This window comes from Lissotriton vulgaris, unplaced genomic scaffold, assembly GCF_964263255.1.
Source record: "Lissotriton vulgaris unplaced genomic scaffold, aLisVul1.2 SCAFFOLD_301, whole genome shotgun sequence".
Lineage (NCBI taxonomy): Eukaryota > Metazoa > Chordata > Amphibia > Caudata > Salamandridae > Lissotriton > Lissotriton vulgaris.
Window position 1 is genome coordinate 1067031 of NW_028244321.1, and position 22308 is coordinate 1089338.

General features: G+C 41.4%; 4 non-coding genes across 4 annotated transcripts; all 4 read left to right on the forward strand.

Annotated features, from left to right (window-relative positions):
• Positions 1-12285: 12285 nt before the first annotated feature.
• TRNAS-AGA (transfer RNA serine (anticodon AGA)) lies at positions 12286-12367 on the forward strand. Its single transcript has one exon. It is a non-coding gene; the product is annotated as a tRNA-Ser (tRNA).
• Positions 12368-15226: 2859 nt separating this feature from the next.
• Positions 15227-15308, forward strand: TRNAS-AGA (transfer RNA serine (anticodon AGA)). The gene has a single exon. It is a non-coding gene; the product is annotated as a tRNA-Ser (tRNA).
• Positions 15309-19539: 4231 nt separating this feature from the next.
• On the forward strand, positions 19540-19611 carry TRNAH-GUG (transfer RNA histidin (anticodon GUG)). The gene has a single exon. It is a non-coding gene; the product is annotated as a tRNA-His (tRNA).
• A 1498-nt stretch (positions 19612-21109) lies between these two features.
• On the forward strand, positions 21110-21191 carry TRNAS-AGA (transfer RNA serine (anticodon AGA)). Its single transcript has one exon. It is a non-coding gene; the product is annotated as a tRNA-Ser (tRNA).
• The last annotated feature ends 1117 nt before the right edge of the window (positions 21192-22308 follow it).

Consider the following 22308-nt stretch of genomic DNA (forward strand, 5'->3'; position numbering starts at 1 on the left):
TAGACTGTTTGATACTACTAGGACATACAAACTACCACAGTACATGTCTTACCTTTTACTTACATAGCATGATGCCCCTAGGACTACCTAGGGCCTACCTTAGGGGTTACTGATATGTAATAAAATTGAAGTTTAAGGCTTGGCAAGTAGTTTTAAATGCCAAGTCGAAGTGGCAGTACACTGCAGCACAGGCACTGCAGTAGCAGGCTTGAGACAGGTTTGAAATGCTATATCTTTGGGCGGCACAATCAGTCCCTGGGTATATGGTATACCACTTTACAAGGGGCTTTCAAGTAAATTAAATCTGTCAGTCAGGTATACTCCAAATATACACATGATTATGGAAGAAGCACGTGCACTTCAGCACTGATTAGCAGCGATAAAGTGATCAGAGTCCTAAGGCCAACAAAAAGATACAGCAAAATGCGGAGGTGAAAAGCAATAAGGTGGGGTTGGGACCACCTTAAGAATGCAAGGTCTAACAAAAACGAACTAAGGATAACATGAGTAAAACATCAGCTTTCTCTACAGCATTTGGTGAGACAAGTGGGCCTTCTTTTATCTTCCAGAAATGCAATCTTTCCCGGACCCCTTTATTATATAGCTCTTCAAGGAAAAAATATAAAGCACTTACAAAGGAGCCTCAAATACTCAAAGATGGTAGACTTCTGTAATATGGGCCATATACTAAAAGCAGCACGAAAACAGAGTGCAATAGGGTCCAAAAAACTTGAGTGACCCATGAGAGTATGCATGCAAGCCTATGGTATTCCAAACTAGAGATATACGCATGCAATTTTTGTTTTTAGGAGAGAATGTGCCTGCTGAAAAAAACATTATTTTTAAAAAGTGCATTGCAGAATATCAGGAATTTGCTGTGGGACACCTTGAAAACTTGCATACAGATTATGTGCACACGCCTTACAGTCAGTTGTTGTGGCCGAGTGGTTAAGGTAATTGACTAGAAATCCATTGGGGTCTCCCCGCGCAGGTTCGAATCCTGCCGACAACGATAATCTTTTTAACATCGGCTACAATTTCAGAAGTTAACCTTTAGTATTTCTTCCATGTCAGTTTTATAAATAGGTGGCTTATTTTGGTGTCACTATTGCCATATCACATATTTATTATCGCTCCCCCTTTCATATCTTTGCTATAACTCTCGTCCTTCATTAGCGCTGGTGCAAACGCTTCAAATTATTATACCCTGGCTCTCTCGGTCATACCTGTGCATGCACTTGAAACTTATTTATTTATTTATTTAAAGTTTTATATAGCGCGAACAAGACCCGTGGGTATCAGAGCGCTTCACATAAAAGTAGTTTAAATATTAACAAGAAGATAACCATTAAACAAACAAATAGATATGAGGTAGATAGTTATATGGCTATAGTGAGTGCTTAAGTAACTACATTCCACTCAGGTTCGTCGAATATAATACAAATTAACTTTACAACATGAGGTTATGTCATTTGTCCTTTTTGTCATACCTATGAGGTAGCGGTTATATAGTTTCAGGATGTGAGATAGTTGTATGAATTAGTTTTGACAAGAGGTAGCAATTGGTATACAGTTTAGTTACAAAAGGAAAGTCGACAGTATCAGACCATCATTATCTTTCATCTAATTCACGGCAGTCCTTCCCTTTCTGCTAGCATTCGATCTCATAGTGAGACATAACCTTGTCTATATAAGGTATTTACTCATTAAGAAGCTCTTCACTTCTCGCTTAAATTTTGAGGTATTAGGAATCTTCCTAATGCTTGGAGGAATTCCAAATCCTGGGGGCAGCTCCTGAGAACGCTCTGTCATAAGTTTTTTTCTTTCTGAATATGGCTGGGCGCAGCACCAACTCTTTGGCACTCCTGGCTGGTCTGTTGCCTCCTGATAGCTCAATTTTCTTGGATAGGTATCTAGGAGTATTTTAGTGGAGTGCTCTGTGGGTGATACATGCTATCTTTAGTTGAATTCTGGCCTCATAGGGTAGCCAATTCAACGCTTTCAGGTGAGGGGAGATGTGGTCAAACTTCCTAGATCCGGTGATGAGTCTCGCCGCAGCATTGAGGCAGGCTTTTAGTGGTGCTGTGGATGTTTTTGGTAGACCTGCTAAGGTGGTGCAACCATATTCAATCCTAGAGATGACTAAAGATTGGATTACCAGTTTCAGATCTGCTTCAGAGATGAATGGTTTCAATTTTCTTAGGTAGTTCAGGTGGAAGCGGGCGTTTTTTGCGATTGAATTAATATGAGTTTTCATGTCAAGACTCTCGTCTAAAGTGATTCCTAGCGACTTAGCTGAGTTGACTAGAGTTGGGGTGCAGTTGAGCGCAGTCACCAACTTGGTCCATTCCTTTATTTCCGTAACGCACTTTGGTGGAGAGATTAGTAAGAATTCTGTTTTTTGAGCATTTAGCTTCAGAAGATTGGTAGTTAGCCATTCCAATGCCCTTTTTAATATTTCATTCATTAGCTCAATGTCTTCAAGGGAGGTGATCTTTATATATATTTGCGTGTCATCCGCATACATATGATAAGATACCTGTGAGTTACTGAGAATTGTTGTAAGAGGTTCAACATACAAGTTAAACAGATCAGGGGATAATGTCGATCCTTGTGGGACTCCGATTGAGTTAGGGCAGGATGGTGAAATTGAATGATTGACCAGGAAACGTTGTGTTCTGTTCCGTAGGAAAGATTCGAACCATTTCAACACATTTCCAGACACTCCCATCCTGTCTTGTAGCCTGGCCAGTAAAGCTTCGTGATTTACTGTGTCAAATGCCGATGACAGGTCCAGGAGAATTAGCAAGCATGCTTGATTTCGATCAAGAGCCAGTAGCGCGTCGTCGACAATATGGAGGATCGCTGTTTCCGTGCTATGCCCTGATCTGAATCCTGATTGGCAATCATCTAGTAGGGAAAACTTGTTGATGTGTTGGCTCAGCTGGCCCTGCACGCATTTCTCAATTAGTTTGGCCAATAGAGGGACGTTGGTTACTGGTCGAAAGTTGTTCGGGTTTGTAGCATCTGCAGTAGGTTTTTTGATCAATGGAACAACTTGACCAGTTTTTAGACAGTCTGGGAGGGTCCCTTGTGACAGTGATGCATTTATTATTTTGGTCCAGATTGGCACCACAATGTGGCTGATTTCTCTTAAGCATTTCGCAGGTAGGGGATCTTGGTAGTGGTTGTTGGGTTTGATTTTCACGAGCATTTTGGCGATCATGTTCTGATTGTATAATTCGAATATGTCCCAGTTTACATTGTTTTTTGTTGTGCTACACACTGTAGTCGAATTGGGATCGTTCGTAGTCAGTGGTTGAATGGGGAGGTTATTTGCTGCGCTTAAGAGCTCCGTTTCCAGCGCTTTGGTTTTTCCGTGAAAAATATAGAAAATTCCTCGCTACTTATGGATGTTTTTACGTTTTCATGCGCTGTTTTGGTTAGTTTGTTTGATTGTTGTTTCAGGATTTCAAACAGTTTCCGTGGTCTGTTTTTGGCATTATCCAGTTCCGATCTTATGAATTCCTTTTTGGAGTTGATGATCTTTTTGTTATATTGGTTTCTAATTTTTCTGAGGGCTTTCAGCTCAGGGGATGAAGGGTTTTGTCTCCATTTTCTTTCGGCCATTCTTAGTTTGCGCCTATCTTCGTTCAATGATCCGTCAAACCATGGATTCTTCGTCTTTTCCGTTATTCTTTTTAGTTTTAATGGCATGGTGTTGTTGACGATGTTCCCGATTGAGGTTATATAATGCTCTGTCAACTCGTTTGCATTCTGTAAGTTGCTGGGTGGCTTTAAGTCACTCTCACAGCTTTGTACTAGTAGTTCAATATTAGTGTCTCTAGTGTCTCGGATCCATTTTTTAACATTGGCAGGTTGAACAGTCTTGCCCTTTTTAAATATGGGTATCCGGAATGTTATTGCATAGTGGTCCGACCAGTCACATGGGGCTATTGAGAGGATTGATGTATTTTTGATATCTGAAATAATCCAGTCAAGTGTTGCTCCTTTTGAGTGTGTGGGTTCTGTGCATGCTTGGTTGAGTTTTAGCTCAACAAGGAAATCCTTAAGCGTGTTGACTAGCTTGTCATTGCAGTCGTCCCAGTGTAAGTTAAAATCTCCTAAGAATATGTTATTGGCATTCGTGTTAGAGTTGGTCATAATGATCTCCATTTACTGTTCTATGAACTTAGCGTTCTCTCCTGGTGGGTGGTAAAACGCATGTAGATTGCATCTTTGATTCGTTGCTGATTTTATATTGAGACCTAAGTATTCGCAAGATTCTAGAGGGTCAGATTGAATTTGATTGACCTCTATCTCTGATCGGTAAATGCAGGCAATTCCTCCTCCCGTCTTTATAGGTCTATCTAGTCTCACAATGCTATATTCAGGTGGTACTAAGAGATCCATGGTTGGGGATGATGATTCCGATAGCCACGTTTCTGTAAGAATTGCCAGATCAATTTCTTTGTTGATGATGAGGTCTGCTATGTCTGACGCATGTTTTGTAGCCGATCGACAGTTGAGTAGGAGGCATGTCAGTTGTTTCCCAGGGTTCTTAATCTTCAGCGTTTCGTGTTCGGAATTAAGCAGGACTTGTTGTAAGTTGTTATGGTTAAGTTTCCTATCGTTCTTTCTTGATGTTCTATTAGGGTCAATCGGAACTGTTTTGATGTTCTCCTCTTCTTCATGATCAGGCGATTCATAGGATTAGAGTAAGGCAATGGCATCTTCCTTCGACAGGGCCTTCATCCTTTTTGGTCGGTTGTTCCTATTTGCTAGTGATATGTCAATTTCTTTGCTCTTTCTATGTATGGAGTGTACAAGATCTTGAATATTTGTGATCTTAGAATGGGTGCTTGCTGTCATTTCCAGTATTTCTTTCATCGCTTGTAGAGTACTAATTGTGATTTGTGTCATGTTGCTGACTAGTTTCTGAAGATCATTAGTAGCCTTCTGGTTCCTGATTAGTTTCTTGGGGATGGTTAGCCTGTGTGTCCAGGGGTTGTATGTCGCTTTTCTCGGTTTTCGATCTTTTCTTAGTGCCTCAGTCATTTCCTGTATATCCTCTGTTTGGTCGTCTGTTCCATTCCTTCTTGGGATGTGGTGTGAGTTGTCTGAGTTATGTAAAGATAGGAGAGTTTTTGTAGGTGAGGTTCTACCTGGTTTTAGTATAGTATTAGCGGTAGGTAGCGCACGGTTGTTGTCTCCTATCTTATCTGTTTCTTGGTTTACATCGAGTGGTTCACTCGGCACCACTGTGTGTTCTGCGTGGGAAGGCTCGGTGTTTGGAAGCGGTGTCGGCTCTTCTCTTTGGAGTTGGTCTTGTTCTTTATTCTCAAGACTCGTCGATCTTCCTGTCTGTTCTGTCTTATTTTTCGATATAATCTCTCCTGTTTCAGTTTTCTTTCCAGGTTTAGTAGCTGGCTCCACGCAGCCTCCCGTTCGATTGATATAAATCGTATCATGAGTGACTTCTGGTGGGGTTGGGTGTATTTGGTGTCTTAAGCCCTCTAGTGATTCTTTTATAGAAGGGAATATCTTGTCGAACTTCATGAGTTCACTGTTCACTGCCTGTATCAGCACTATTCCGGTTTTATATATGGTGATGCATAGTTCTGCTCTGCATCTTCTTGATGGTGAGGTCATTATTTTTGTGCCATGTGGGATGTTTTTCGTACCTTTTATGTTGAGCGTTCTTGTGAAGGCATTGCGCCATTTAGCCGTTTTATTAGTGTAAAAGATCAAGTCATGCGTTATAGTGCCTTTATCTGAATTAAAGTATGGGTCGGCGAACAGTGAGTCCGCGTTTTTCTTCAGGGTATTGTGCTTAAATTTTTTGGCTCAGTTTTTAGATAAATTAGATGGATATTTTATGACCTGGGCGTTTGAGTCGTCTCGGTACCTTTCGCCCATATTTGATTTGTGTTATAGATCTTATGGTGGCTTTTCTCTATAAGTCTCTTATATGTTCCAGGGGTTAGAGTTAAATCGTGGCATGCATAGATATCTCATTAGGTAAATTTTTCTTCAAAGGTAGTGTTAAATCCAAGTTTATCTATTATTAGTAATTTCCTTCTAATATAGTAGTCATGCCAGTTTCTCTTCCAGTTAATTTTCTTGGCACTTTGTTAGTTGTGATTTCAGGTAGCAGTAATTATATAGCCCTTATTGTGCTCTAAAACGTTTGAAAACTGGGTATTACAAAATGTCCGCCGTTTTGGTGCTTACTATAGGCAGGGGCTTTTTCTCTTTTCATTCTTTCTTTCAATTAGTCCATTTTCCATTTCTTGTCTCGACTTGGACTCAGTTATAGGCTCCTTCTTCTCTGTTTAGACCCTATTTGTCCTTTTTCCCTTTCTTGCCTCTTGGTTGTTTACTTCCTGCAGAGAGAGGAAGGACTACTTGTGTCTCAAGCGGCCGCCATTTTAAAGTCAGGCGCGCCGCTTCGAGTGCTGCCACAATAGTTTTCTTTCCCTTTTATTCCTCCTCCCTGCTATGCCTCTCACCCGCGGGTTCTCGCCATCTCCTGTAAATCTCGATGTCGCTCCTCCGCTCCCGCTCACCGCCTCAGGCCACCTCCGCGTTGTCCGTGTTCTCTCTCCTCTCCTCTCCTCAGCTAGCCTTGGTCTCCTGTCTCCGGTCTTAGCGGTGGGTTGCAGACACCATCGGCGCCAGGTACTCTCGGCGAACAGCGCCTCCGCACCTCCAAACTTACTTTACCAATAAAAGAAGCAAATAGAGAAATAAAATAAAAGTGCTAGCTGGATTAGGCAAACACACTTCATAAAACTGCATTTTCTTTTCTATTCTCCCCCGTGTTACAAGCTTAACTGCTCCCTGTGTAATTTCTCTTAACCTGCTGTTCCTGGATCAGAATTTCATCTACAAGCTCTTTCTGTGTTTTTTCCTAGTCTTTTCTTTCCCTTTTCTTAGATTTGTAACTGTTCCTTTACGTGCTCTATTTAGGCGCCATTAATCTCATTTGTGCTCCTTGTACCTGCTGCTGTTTTCTCCACACCTCATACTGTCTTTTCCCTCTTTCTCTCTTTCTCTGCGGTTGGTGGCTACTTTCCAAAGCGTCTGATGCCCCAATGTTCCTTTGTCTTGTTGTCAGACGTGAATTTGAAAAGCAACAAAATTAACAAGCCTTTACCACTCACACATGGCAGAAGTTTATACTTTAATTCAATGAGCTAAGAAAAGTGTGTTGTGGGGCCCCTACGAGCCATGGTGCTTGCTTCATCATAATTAGGCATGCAGTCATTAGCCACAGCTCTGATTATGGGTCACTGAGGTCAGTTTCAATAATTCCTCAAAAACCTAACCATGCAGTCCCCCCTAACTGTGTAGTTATCTTGCTTTACTGCTGTTTGTGTGATTAGCTGGGAGGAGCTCACGGCAGCATCCTCCCAACAAAAGTGTAGATGGACCGTTCCTTAACTCTTTCTTGCTTCACATACAGATGGCTTGAGGAGGTACAGGGGAGATGCAGGTCTAATAAACAGAATAGAATATCTGCGCCAGGTGTGTTTCTCTGCATTGGCGTTACATCACAGGCCCACCAGTGTATGTGTGATCTTTGACTCCTGCCAGTTCACAAGCAGGCGGCCAGGAAACGGTTTCAGCCTATCAACCACTGAGGAGATAAAGCCTTTGTATAAGGAATGAGGAAGCAATGAACACATTCAGCCTATCACAGGAGTAGCCGTGAGTGTTCCGAATTATAATTTCTTCATGTCACTGTACGTTATTGAGACCAAGTAGCTCACCGTGATCGTATAGTGGTTAGTACTCTGCGTTGTGGCCGCAGCAACCTCGGTTCGAATCCGAGTCACGGCATTGTGGTTGGCAATGTCACAGCAGTTGGGTTTTTCCTTTACAGAATTCCCAAATGTACCAGTTGTTTTTGTAAAATGTCTATTAAAACCGATCCTTTTCAATATTTAAACGATCTAACGACAAATTATTTAAACACACATGATTATAAGATATAGGTATACTGTACATACTGACATAAATTATCGTTCTTGAACATATTTGCGGTAAAGGGAGCAGAGCTCTCCCCCAGGCCAATCAGAATGCAGATGAATGCAGTTGCAGTTGAGTGACCTGTGTTGTGGCTGTCTACAGGGAATGCACATATGTAGCTGTCTCGCAGCGCAATCCAGACGTCAATTGAAGACAGGTTTTGATGCAAATAGAGCAGTAAGTGCAGAGAAATGCTCACTCTCTAAAAATGGCATTTATACAATAGTAAGATTAAATCCAACCTCACCAGTAGATAGGATTTATCAATAAATAAATAAAGCTTCTCCTCTCTGATATGGAATTACCCCCCAAAAAGTATAAGGGAATACCCAATGCTAACCTATGAGAGGGGCAGACCTCACAGTAGTGAAAAATGTAATAGACTGTTTGATACTACTAGGACATACAAACTACCACAGTACATGTCTTACCTTTTACTTACATAGCATGATGTCCCTCGGACTACCTAGGGCCTACCTTAGGGGTTACTGATATGTAATAAAATTGGAGTTTAAGGCTTGGCAAGTAGTTTTAAATGCCAAGTCGAAGTGGCAGTACACTGCAGCACAGGCACTGCAGTAGCAGGCTTGAGACAGGTTTGAAATGCTATTTCTTTGGGCGGCACAATCAGTCCCTGGGTATATGGTATACCACTTTACAAGGGGCTTTCAAGTAAATTAAATCTGTCAGTCAGGTATACTCCAATTATACACATGATTAGGGAAGAAGCACGTGCACTTCAGCACTGATTAGTAGCGATAAAGTGATCAGAGTCCTAAGGCCAACAAAAAGATACAGCAAAATGAGGAGGTGAAAAGCAATAAGGTGGGGTTGGGACCACCTTAAGAATGCAAGGTCTAACAAAAACGAACTAAGGATAACATGAGTAAAACATCAGGTTTCTCTACAGCATTTGGCGAGACAAGTGGGCCTTCTTTTATCTTCCATAAATGCAATCTTTCCCGGACCCCTTTATTATATAGCTCTTCAATGAAAAAATATAAAGCACTTACAAAGGAGCCTCAAATACTCAAAGATGGTAGACTTCTGTAATATGGGCCATATACTAAAAGCAGCACAAAAACAGAGTGCAATAGTGTCCAAAAAACTTGAGTGACCCATGAGAGTATGCATGCAAGCCTATGGTATTCCAAACTAGAGATATACGCATGCAATGTTTGTTTTTAGGAGAGAATGTGCCTGCTGAAAAAAAACTTATTTTTAAAAAGTGCATTGCAGAATATCAGGAATTTGCTGTGGGACACCTTGAAAACTTGCATACAGATTATGTGCAAACACCTTACAGTCGGTTGTTGTGGCCGAGTGGTTAAGGCGATGGACTAGAAGTCCTTTGGTGTCTCCCCGCGCAGGTTCGAATCCTGCCGACAACGAGAATCTTTTTAACATCGGCTACAATTTCAGAAGTTAACCTTTAGTATTTCTTCCATGTCAGTTTTATAAATAGGTGGCTTATTTTGGTGTCACTATTGCCATATCACATATTTATTATCGCTCCCCCTTTCATATCTTTGCTATAACTCTCGTCCTTCATTAGCGCTGGTGCAAACGCTTCAAATTATTATACCCTGGCTCTCTCGGTCATACCTGTGCATGCACTTGAAACTTACTTTACCAATAAAGGAAGCAAATAGAGAAATAAAATAAAAGTGCTAGCTGGATTAGGCAAACACACGTCATAATACTGCATTTTCTTTTCTATTCTCCCCCGTGTTACAAGCTTAACTGCTCCCTGTGTAATTTCTCTTAACCTGCTGTTCCTGGAAGAGAATTTCATCTACAAGCTCTTTCTGTGTTTTTTCCTAGTCTTTTCTTTCCCTTTTCTTAGATTTGTAACTGTTCCTTTACGTGCTCTTTTTAGGCGCCATTAATCTCATTTGAGCTCCTTGTACCTGCTGCTGTTTACTCCACACCTCATACTGTCTTTTCCCTCTTTCTCTCTTTCTCTGCGGTTGGAGGCTACTTTCCAAAGCGTCTGATGCCCCAATGTTCCTTCGTCTTGTTGTCAGACGTGAATTTGAAAAGCAACAAAATTAACAAGCCTTTACCACTCACACATGGCAGAAGTTTATACTTTAATTCAGTGAGCTAAGAAAAGTGTGTTGTTGGGCCCCTACGAGCCATGGTGCTTGCTTCATCATAATTAGGCATGCAGTCATTAGCCACAGCTCTGATTATGGGTCACTGAGGTCAGTTTCAATAATTCCTCAAAAACCTAACCATGCAGTCCCCCCTAACTGTGTAGTTATCTTGCTTTACTGCCGTTTGTGTGATTAGCTGGGAGGAGCTCACAGCAGCATCCTCCCAATAAAAGTGTAGATGGACCGTTCCTTAACTCTTTCTTGCTTCACATACAGATGGCTTGAGGAGGTACAGGGGAGATGCAGGTCTAATAAACAGAATAGAATATCTGCGCCAGGTGTGTTTCTCTGCATTGGTGTCCCATCACAGGCCCACCAGTGTATGTGTGATCTTTGACTCCTGCCAGTTCACAAGCAGGCGGCCAGGAAACGGTTTCAGCCTATCAACCACTGAGGAGATAAAGCCTTTGTATAAGGAATGAGGAAGCAATGAACACATTCAGCCTATCACAGGAGTAGCCCTGAGTGTTCCGAATTATAATTTCTTCATGTCACTGTACGTTATTGAGCCCAAGTAGCTCGCCGTGATCGTATAGTGGTTAGTACTCTGCGTTGTGGCCGCAGCAACCTCGGTTTGAATCCGAGTCACGGCATTGTGGTTGGCAATGTCACGGCAGTTGGGTTTTTCCTTTACAGAATTCCCAAATGTACCAGTTGTTTTTGTAAAATGTCTATTAAAAACAGATCCTTTTCAATATTTAAACGATCTAACGACAAATTATTTAAACACACATGATTATAAGATGTAGGTATACTGTACTTACTAACATAAATTATCGTTCTTGAACATATTTGCGGTAAGGGGAGCGGAGCTCTCCCCCAGGCCAATCAGAATGCAGATGAATGCAGTTGCAGTTGAGTGACCTGTGTTGTGGCTGTCTACAGGGAATGCACATATGTAGCTGTCTCGCAGCCCAATCCAGACGTCAATTGAAGACAGGTTTTCATGCAAATAGAGCAGTAAGTGAAGAGAAATGCTCACTCTCTAAAAATGGCATTTATACAATAGTAAGATTAAATCCAACCTCACCAGTAGATAGGATTTATTAATAAATAAATAAAGCTTCTCCTCTCTGATATGGAATTATCCCCCAAAAAGTATAAGGGAATACCCAATGCTAACCTATGAGAGGGGCAGACCTCACAGTAGTGAAAAATGTAATAGATTGTTTGATAGTACTAGGACATACAAACTACCACAGTACATGTCTTACCTTTTACTTACATAGCATGATTCCCCTAGGACTACCTAGGGCCTACCTTAGGGGTTACTGATATGTAAAAAAATTGGAGTTTAAGGCTTGGCAAGTAGTTTTAAATGCCAAGTCGAAGTGGCAGTACACTGCAGCACAGGCACTGCAGTAGCAGGCTTGAGACAGGTTTGAAATGCTATTTCTTTGGGCGGCACAATCAGTCCCTGGGTATATGGTATACCACTTTACAAGGGGCTTTCAAGTAAATTAAATCTGTCAGTCAGGTATACTCCAATTATACACATGATTAGGGAAGAAGCACGTGCACTTCAGCACTGATTAGTAGCGATAAAGTGATCAGAGTCCTAAGGCCAACAAAAAGATACAGCAAAATGCGGAGGTGAAAAGCAATAAGGTGGGGTTGGGACCACCTTAAGAATGCAACGTCTAACAAAAACGAACTAAGGATAACATGAGTAAAATATCAGGTTTCTCTACAGCATTTGGTGAGACAAGTGGGCCTTCTTTCATCTTCCATAAATGCAATCTTTCCCGGACCCCTTTATTATATAGCTCTTCAAGGAAAAAATATAAAGCACTTACAAAGGAGCCTCAAATACTCAAAGATGGTAGACTTCTGTAATATGGGCCATATACTAAAAGCAGCACGAAAACAGAGTGCAATAGGGTCCAAAAAACTTGAGTGACCCATGAGAGTATGCATGCAAGCCTATGGTTCTCCAAACTAGAGATATACGCATGCAATTTTTGTTTTTAGGAGAGAAAGTGCCTGCTGAAAAAAACATTATTTTTAAAAAGTGCATTGCAGAATATCAGGAATTTGCTGTGGGACACCTTGAAAACTTGCATACAGATTATGTGCACACGCCTGACAGTCAGTTGTTGTGGCTGAGTGGTTAAGGTGATGGACTAGAAATCCATTGGGGTCTCCCCGTGCAGGTTCGAATCCTGCCGACAACGAGAATCTTTTTAACATCGGCTACAATTTCAGAAGTTAACCTTTAGTATTTCTCCCATGTCAGTTTTATAAATAGGTGGCTTATTTTGGTGTCACTATTGCCATATCACATATTTATTATCGCTCCCCCTTTCATATCTTTGCTATAACTCTCGTCCTTCATTAGCGCTGGTGCAAACGCTTCAAATTATTATACCCTGGCTCTCTTGGTCATACCTGTGCATGCACTTGAAACTTACTTTACCAATAAAAGAAGCAAATAGAGAAATAAAATAAAAGTGCTAGCTGGATTAGGCAAACACACTTCATAAAACTGCATTTTCTTTTCTATTCTCCCCGTGTTACAAGCTTAACTGCTCCCTGTGTAATTTCTCTTAACCTGCTGTTCCTGGAAGAGAATTTCATCTACAAGCTCTTTCTGTGTTTTTTCCTAGTCTTTTCTTTCCCTTTTCCTAGATTTGTAACTGTTCCTTTACGTGCTCTATTTAGGCGCCATTAATCTCATTTGAGCTCCTTGTACCTGCTGCTGTTTTCTCCACACCTCATACTGTCTTTTCCCTCTTTCTCTCTTTCTCTGCCATTGGTGGCTACTTTCCAAAGCGTCTGATGCCCCAATGTTCCTTTGTCTTGTTGTCAGACGTGAATTTGAAAAGCAACAAAATTAACAAGCCTTTACCACTCACACATGGCAGAAGTTTATACTTTAATTCAATGAGCTAAGAAAAGTGTGTTGTGGGGCCCCTACGAGCCATGGTGCTTGATTCATCATAATTAGGCATGCAGTCATTAGCCACAGCTCTGATTATGGGTCACTGAGGTCAGTTTCAATAATTCCTCAAAAACCTAACCATGCAGTCCCCCCTAACTGTGTAGTTATCTTGCTTTACTGCTGTTTGTGTGATTAGCTGGGAGGAGCTCACGGCAGCATCCTCCCAATAAAAGTGTAGATGGACCGTTCCTTAACTCTTTCTTGCTTCACATACAGATGGCTTGAGGAGGTACAGGGGAGATGCAGGTCTAATTAACAGAATAGAATATCTGCGCCAGGTGTGTTTCTCTGCATTGGTGTCCCATCACACTCCCACCAGTGTATGTGTGATCTTTGACTCCTGCCAGTTCACAAGCAGGCGGCCAGGAAACGGTTTCAGCCTATCAACCACTGAGGAGATAAAGCCTTTGTATAAGGAATGAGGAAGCAATGAACACATTCAGCCTATCACAGGAGTAGCCCTGAGTGTTCCGAATTATAATTTCTTCATGTCACTGTGCGTTATTGAGCCCAAGTAGCTCGCCGTGATCGTATAGTGGTTAGTACTCTGCGTTGTGGCCGCAGCAACCTCGGTTTGAATCCGAGTCACGGCATTGTGGTTGGCAATGTCACGGCAGTTGGGTTTTTCCTTGACAGAATTCCCAAATGTACCAGTTGTTTTTGTAAAATGTCTATTAAAAACAGATCCTTTTCAATATTTAAACGATCTAACGACAAAATATTTAAACACAAATGATTATAAGATGTAGGTATACTGTACTTACTAACATAAATTATCGTTCTTGAACATATTTGCGGTAAGGGGAGCGGAGCTCTCCCCCAGGCCAATCAGAATGCAGATGAATGCAGTTGCAGTTGAGTGACCTGTGTTGTGGCTGTCTACAGGGAATGCACATATGTAGCTGTCTCGCAGCCCAATCCAGACGTCAATTGAAGACAGGTTTTCATGCAAATAGAGCAGTAAGTGAAGAGAAATGCTCACTCTCTAAAAATGGCATTTATACAATAGTAAGATTAAATCCAACCTCACCAGTAGATAGGATTTATTAATAAATAAATAAAGCTTCTCCTCTCTGATATGGAATTACCCCCCAAAAAGTATAAGGGAATACCCAATGCTAACCTATGAGAGGGGCAGACCTCACAGTAGTGAAAAATGTAATAGACTGTTTGATACTACTAGGACATACAAACTACCACAGTACATGTCTTACCTTTTACTTACATAGCATGATGCCCCTAGGACTACCTAGGGTCTACCTTAGGGGTTACTGATATGTAATAAAATTGGAGTTTAAGGCTTGGCAAGTAGTTTTAAATGCCAAGTCGAAGTGGCAGTACACTGCAGCACAGGCACTGCAGTAGCAGGCTTGAGACAGGTTTGAAATGCTATTTCTTTGGGCGGCACAATCAGTCCCTGGGTATATGGTATACCACTTTACAAGGGGCTTTCAAGTAAATTAAATCTGTCTGTCAGGTATACTCCAATTATACACATGATTAGGGAAGAAGCACGTGCACTTCAGCACTGATTAGTAGCGATAAAGTGATCAGAGTCCTAATGCCAACAAAAAGATACAGCAAAATGCGGAGGTGAAAAGCAATAAGGTGGGGTTGGGACCACCTTAAGAATGCAAGGTCTAACAAAAACGAACTAAGGATAACATGAGTAAAACATCAGGTTTCTCTACAGCATTTGGTGAGACAAGTGGGCCTTCTTTTATCTTCCATAAATGCCATCCTTCCTGGACCCCTTTATTATATAGCTCTTCCAGGAATAAATATAAAGCACTTACAAAGGAGCCTCAAATACTCAAAGATGGTAGACTTCTGTAATATGGGCCATGTACTAAAAGCAGCACGAAAACAGAGTGCAATAGGGTCCAAAAAACTTGAGTGACCCATGAGAGTATGCATGCAAGCCTATGGTATTCCAAACTAGAGATAGACGCATGCAATTTTTGTTTTTAGGAGAGAATGTGCCTGCTGAAAAAAACATTATTTTTTAAAAGTGCATTGCAGAATATCAGGAATTTGCTGTGGGACACCTTGAAAACTTGCATACAGATTATGTGCACACACCTTTCAGTCAGTTGTTGTGGCCGAGTGGTTAAGGCGATGGACTAGAAATCCATTGGGGTCTCCCCGCGCAGGTTCGAATCCTGCCGACAACGAGAATCTTTTTAACATCGGCTACAATTTCAGAAGTTAACCTTTAGTATTTCTTCCATGTCAGTTTTATAAATAGGTGGCTTATTTTGGTGTCACTATTGCCATATCACATATTTATTATCGCTCCCCCTTTCATATCTTTGCTATAACTCTCGTCCTTCATTAGCGCTGGTGCAAACGCTTCAAATTATTATACCCTGGCTCTCTCGGTCATACCTGTGCATGCACTTGAAACTTACTTTACCAATAAAAGAAGCAAATAGAGAAATAAAATAAAAGTGCTAGCTGGATTAGGCAAACACACTTCATAAAACTGCATTTTCTTTTCTATTCTCCCCCGTGTTACAAGCTTAACTGCTCCCTGTGTAATTTCTCCTAACCTGCTGTTCCTGGAAGAGAATTTCATCTACAAGCTCTTTCTGTGTTTTTTCCTAGTCTTTTCTTTCCCTTTTCTTAGATTTGTAACTGTTCCTTTACGTGCTCTACTGAGGCGCCATTAATCTCATTTGAGCTCCTTGTACCTGCTGCTGTTTTCTCCACACCTCATACTGTCTTTTCCCTCTTTCTCTCTTTCTCTGCGGTTGGTGGCTACTTTCCAAAGCGTCTGATGCCCCAATGTTCCTTCATCTTGTTGTCAGACGTGAATTTGAAAAGCAGCAAAATTAACAAGCCTTTACCACTCACACATGGCAGAAGTTTATACTTTAATTCAATGAGCTAAGAAAAGTGTGTTGTGGGGCCCCTACGAGCCATGGTGCTTGCTTCATCATAATTAGGCATGCAGTCATTAGCCACAGCTCTGATTATGGGTCAATGAGGTCAGTTTCAATAATTCCTCAAAAACCTAACCATGCAGTCCCCCCTAACTGTGTAGTCATCTTGCTTTACTGCTGTTTGTGTGATTAGCTGGGAGGAGCTCACGGCAGCATCCTCCCAATAAAAGTGTAGATGGACCGTTCCTTAATTCTTTCTTGTTTCACATACAGATGGCTTGAGGAGGTACAGGGGAGATGCAGGTCTAATAAACAGAATAGAATATCTGCGCCGGGTGTGTTTCTCTGCATTGGTGTCCCATCACAGGCCCACCAGTGTATGTGTGATCTTTGACTCCTGCCAGTTCACAAGCAGGCGGCCAGGAAACGGTTTCATCCTATCAACCACTGAGGAGATAAAGCCTTTGTATAAGGAATGAGGAAGCAATGAACACATTCAGCCTATCACAGGAGTAGCCCTGAGTGTTCAGAATTATAATTTCTTCATGTCACTGTACGTTATCGAGCCCAAGTAGCTCGCCGTGATCGTATAGTGGTTAGTACTCTGCGTTGTGGCTGCAGCAACCTCGGTTCTAATCCGAGTCATGGCTTTGTGGTTGGCAATGTCACGGCAGTTGGGTTTTTCCTTTACAGAATTCCCAAATGTACCAGTTGTTTTTGTAAAATGTCTATTAAAAACAGATCCTTTTCAATATTTAAACGATCTAACGACAAATTATTTAAACACACATGATTATAAGATGTAGGTATACTGTACTTCCTGACGTAAATTATCGTTCTTGAACATATTTGCGGTAAGGGGAGCGGAGCTCTCCCCCAGGCCAATCAGAATGCAGATGAATGCAGTTGCAGTTGAGTGACCTGTGTTGTGGCTGTCTACAGGGAATGCACATATGTAGCTGTCTCTCAGCCCAATCCAGACGTCAATCGAAGGCAGGTTTTAATGCAAATAGAGCAGTAAGTGCAGAGAAATGCTCACTCTCTAAAAATGGCATTTATACAATAGTAAGATTAAATCCAACCTCACCAGTAGATAGGATTTATCAATAAATAAATAAAGCTTCTCCTCTCTGATATGGAATTACCCCCAAAAAAGTATAAGGGAATACCCAATGCTAACCTATGAGAGGGGCAGACCTCACAGTAGTGAAAAATGTAATAGACTGTTTGATACTACTAGGACATACAAACTACCACAGTACATGTCTTACCTTTTACTTACATAGCATGATGCCCCTAGGACTACCTAGGGCCTACCTTAGGGGTTACTGATATGTAATAAAATTGGCGTTTAAGGCTTGGCAAGTAGTTTTAAATGCCAAGTCGAAGTGGCAGTACACTGCAGCACAGGCACTGCAGTAGCAGGCTTGAGACAGGTTTGAAATGCTATTTCTTTGGGCGGCACAATCAGTCCCTGGGTATATGGTATACCACTTTACAAGGGGCTTTCAAGTAAATTAAATCTGTCAGTCAGGTATATTCCAATTATGCACATGATTAGGGAAGAAGCACGTGCACTTCAGCACTGATTAGTAGCGATAAAGTGATCAGAGTCCTAAGGCCAACAAAAAGATACAGCAAAATGCGGAGGTGAAAAGCAATAAGGTGGGGTTGGGACCACCTTAAGAATGCAAGGTCTAACAAAAACGAACTAAGGATAACATGAGTAAAACATCAGGTTTCTCTACAGCATTTGGTGAGACAAGTGGGCCTTCTTTTATCTTCCATAAATGCAATCCTTCCTGGACCCCTTTATTATATAGCTCTTCCAGGAAAAAATATAAAGCACTTACAAAGGAGCCTCAAATACTCAAAGATGGTAGACTTCTGTAATATGGGCCATATACTAAAAGCAGCACGAAAACAGAGTGCAATAGGGTCCAAAAAACTTGAGTGACCCATGAGAGTATGCATGCAAGCCTATGGTATTCCAAACTAGAGATATACGCATACAATTTTTGTTTTTACGAGAGAATGTGCCTGCTGAAAAAAACATTATTTTTTAAAAGTGCATTGCAGAATATCAGGAATTTGCTGTGGGACACCTTGAAAACTTGCATACAGATTATGTGTACACACCTTCCAGTCAGTTGTTGTGGCCCAGTGGTTAAGGCGATGGACTAGAAATCCATTGGGGTCTCCCCGCGCAGGTTCGAATCCGGCCGACAACGAGAATCTTTTTAACATCGGCTACAATTTCAGAAGTTAACCTTTAGTATTTCTTCCATGTCAGTTTTATAAATAGGTGGCTTATTTTGGTGTCACTATTGCCATATCACATATTTATTATCGCTCCCCCTTTCATATCTTTGCTATAACTCTCGTCCTTCATTAGCGCTGGTGCAAACGCTTCAAATTATTATACCCTGGCTCTCTCGGTCATACCTGTGCATGCACTTGAAACTTACTTTACCAATAAAGGAAGCAAATAGAGAAATAAAATAAAAGTGCTAGCTGGATTAGGCAAACACACTTCATAAAACTGCATTTTCTTTTCTATTCTCCCCCGTGTTACAAGCTTAACTGCTCCCTGTGTAATTTCCCCTAACCTGCTGTTCCTGAAAGAGAATTTCATCTACAAGCTCTTTCTGTGTTTTTTCCTAGTCTTTTCTTTCCCTTTTCTTAGATTTGTAACTGTTCCTTTACGTGCTCTACTGAGGCGCCATTAATCTCATTTGAGCTCCTTGTACCTGCTGCTGTTTTCTCCACACCTCATACTGTCTTTTCCCTCTTTCTCTCTTTCTCTGCGGTTGGTGGCTACTTTCCAAAGCGTCTGATGCCCCAATGTTCCTTCGTCTTGTTGTCAGACGTGAATTTGAAAAGCAACAAAATTAACAAGCCTTTACCACTCACACATGGCAGAAGTTTATACTTTAATTCAATGAGCTAAGAAAAGTGTGTTGTGGGGCCCCTACGAGCCATGGTGCTTGCTTCATCATAATTAGGCATGCAGTCATTAGCCACAGCTCTGATTATGGGTCACTGAGGTCAGTTTTAATAATTCCTCAAAAACCTAACCATGCAGTCCCCCCTAACTGTGTAGTTATCTTGCTTTACTGCTGTTTGTGTGATTAGCTGGGAGGAGCTCACGGCAGCATCCTCCCAATAAAAGTGTAGATGGACCGTTCCTTAACTCTTTCTTGCTTCACATACAGATGGCTTGAGGAGGTACAGGGGAGATGCAGGTCTAATAAACAGAATAGAATATCTGCGCCTGGTTTGTTTCTCTGCATTGGTGTCCCATCACAGGCCCACCAGTGTATGTGTGATCTTTGACTCCGGCCAGTTCACAAGCAGGCGGCCAGGAAACGGTTTCAGCCTATCAACCACTGAGGAGATAAAGCCTTTGTATAAGGAATGAGGAAGCAATGAACACATTCAGCCTATCACAGGAGTAGCCCTGAGTGTTCCGAATTATAATTTCTTCATGTCACTGTACGTTATTGAGCCCAAGTAGCTCGCCGTGATCGTCTAGTGGTTAGAACTCTGCGTTGTGGCCGCAGCAACCTCGGTTCGAATCCGAGTCACGGCATTGTGGTTGGCAATGTCACGGCAGTTGAGTTTTTCCTTTACAGAATTCCCAAATGTACCAGTTGTTTTTGTAAAATGTCTATTAAAAACAGATCCTTTTCAATATTTAAACAATCTAACGACAAATTATTTAAACACACATGATTATAAGATGTAGGTATACTGTACTTACTGACATAAATTATCGTTCTTGAACATATTTGCGGTAAGGGGAGCGGAGCTCTCCCCCAGGCCAATCAGAATGCAGATGAATGCAGTTGCAGTTGAGTGACCTGTGTAGTGGCTGTCTACAGGGAATGCACATATGTAGCTGTCCCGCAGCCCAATCCAGACGTCAATCGAAGACAGGTTTCAATGCAAATAGAGCAGTAAGTGCAGAGAAATGCTCACTCTCTAAAAATGGCATTTATACAATAGAAAGATTAAATCCAACCTCACCAGTAGATAGGATTTATCAATAAATAAATAAAGCTTCTCCTCTCTGATATGGAATTACCCCCCAAAAAGTATAAGGGAATACCCAATGCTAACCTATGAGAGGGGCAGACCTCACAGTAGTGAAAAATGTAATAGACTGTTTGATACTACTAGGACATACAAACTACCACAGTACATGTCTTACCTTTTACTTACATAGCATGATGCCTCTAGGACTACCTAGGGCCTACCTTAGGGGTTACTGATATGTAATAAAATTGGAGTTTAAGGCTTGGCAAGTAGTTTTAAATGCCAAGTCGAAGTGGCAGTACACTGCAGCACAGGCACTGCAGTAGCAGGCTTGAGACAGGTTTGAAATGCTATTTCTTTGGGCGGCACAATCAGTCCCTGGGTATATGGTATACCACTTTACAAGGGGCTTTCAAGTAAATTAAATCTGTCAGTCAGGTATACTCCAATTATACACATGATTAGGGAAGAAGCACGTGCACTTCAGCACTGATTAGTAGCGATAAAGTGATCAGAGTCCTAAGGCCAACAAAAAGATACAGCAAAATGCGGAGGTGAAAAGCAATAAGGGGGGGTTGGGACCACCTTAAGAATGCAAGGTCTAACAAAAACGAACTAAGGATAACATGAGTAAAACATCAGGTTTCTCTACAGCATTTGGTGAGACAATGGGCCTTCTTTTATCTTCCATAAATGCAATCCTTCCCGGACCCCTTTATTATATAGCTCTTCAAGGAAAAAATATAAAGCACTTACAAAGGAGCCTCAAATACTCAAAGATGGTAGACTTCTGTAATATGGGCCATATACTAAAAGCAGCACGAAAACAGAGTGCAATAGGGTCCAAAAAACTTGAGTGACCCATGAGAGTATGCATGCAAGCCTATGGTATTCCAAACTAGAGATATACGCATGCAATTTTTGTTTTTAGGAGAGAATGTGCCTGATGAAAAAAACCTTATTTTTAAAAAGTGCATTGCAGAATATCAGGAATTTGCTGTGGGACACCTTGAAAATTTGCATACAGATTATGTGCACACACCTTACAGTCAGTTGTTGTGGCCGAGTGGTTAAGGCGATGGACTAGAAATCCATTGGGGTCTCTCCGCGCAGGTTCGAATCCTGCCGACAACGAGAATCTTTTTAACATCGGCTACAATTTCAGAAGTTAACCTTTAGTATTTCTTCCATGTCAGTTTTATAAATAGGTGGCTTATTTTGGTGTCACTATTGCCATATCACATATTTATTATCGCTCCCCCTTTCATATCTTTGCTATAACTCTCGTCCTTCATTAGCGCTGGTGCAAACGCTTCAAATTATTATACCCTGGCTCTCTCGGTCATACCTGTGCATGCACTTGAAACTTACTTTACCAATAAAAGAAGCAAATAGAGAAATAAAATAAAAGTGCTAGCTGGATTAGGCAAACACACTTCATAAAACTGCATTTTCTTTTCTATTCTCCCCCGTGTTACAAGCTTAACTGCTCCCTGTGTAATTTCTCTTAACCTGCTGTTCCTGGAAAATAATTTCATCTACAAGCTCTTTCTGTGTTTTTTCCTAGTCTTTTCTTTCCCTTTTCTTAGATTTGTAACTGTTCCTTTACGTGCTCTACTTAGGCGCCATTAATCTCATTTGAGCTCCGTGTACCTGCGGTTGGTGGCTACTTTCCAAAGCGTCTGATGCCCCAATGTTCCTTCGTCTTGTTGTCAGACGTGAATTTGAAAAGCAACAAAATTAACAAGCCTTTACCACTAACACATGGCAGAAGTTTATACTTTAATTTAATGAGCTAAGAAAAGTGTGTTGTGGGGCCCCTACGAGCCATGGTGCTTGCTTCATCATAATTAGGCATGCAGTCATTAGCCACAGCTCTAATTATGGGTCACTGAGGTCAGTTTCAATAATTCCTCAAAAACCTAACCATGCAGTCCCCCCTAACTGTGTAGTTATCTTTCTTTACTGCTGTTTGTGTGATTAGCTGGGAGGAGCTCACGGCAGCATCCTCCCAATAAAAGTGTAGATGGACCGTTCCTTAACTCCTTCTTGCTTCACATACAGATGGCTTGAGGAGGTACAGGGGAGATGCAGGTCTAATAAACAGAATAGAATATCTGCGCCAGGTGTGTTTCTCTGCATTGGTGTCCCATCACAGGCCCACCAGTGTATGTGTGATCTTTGACTCCTGCCAGTTCACAAGCAGGCGGCCAGGAAACGGTTTCAGCCTATCAACCACTGAGGAGATAAA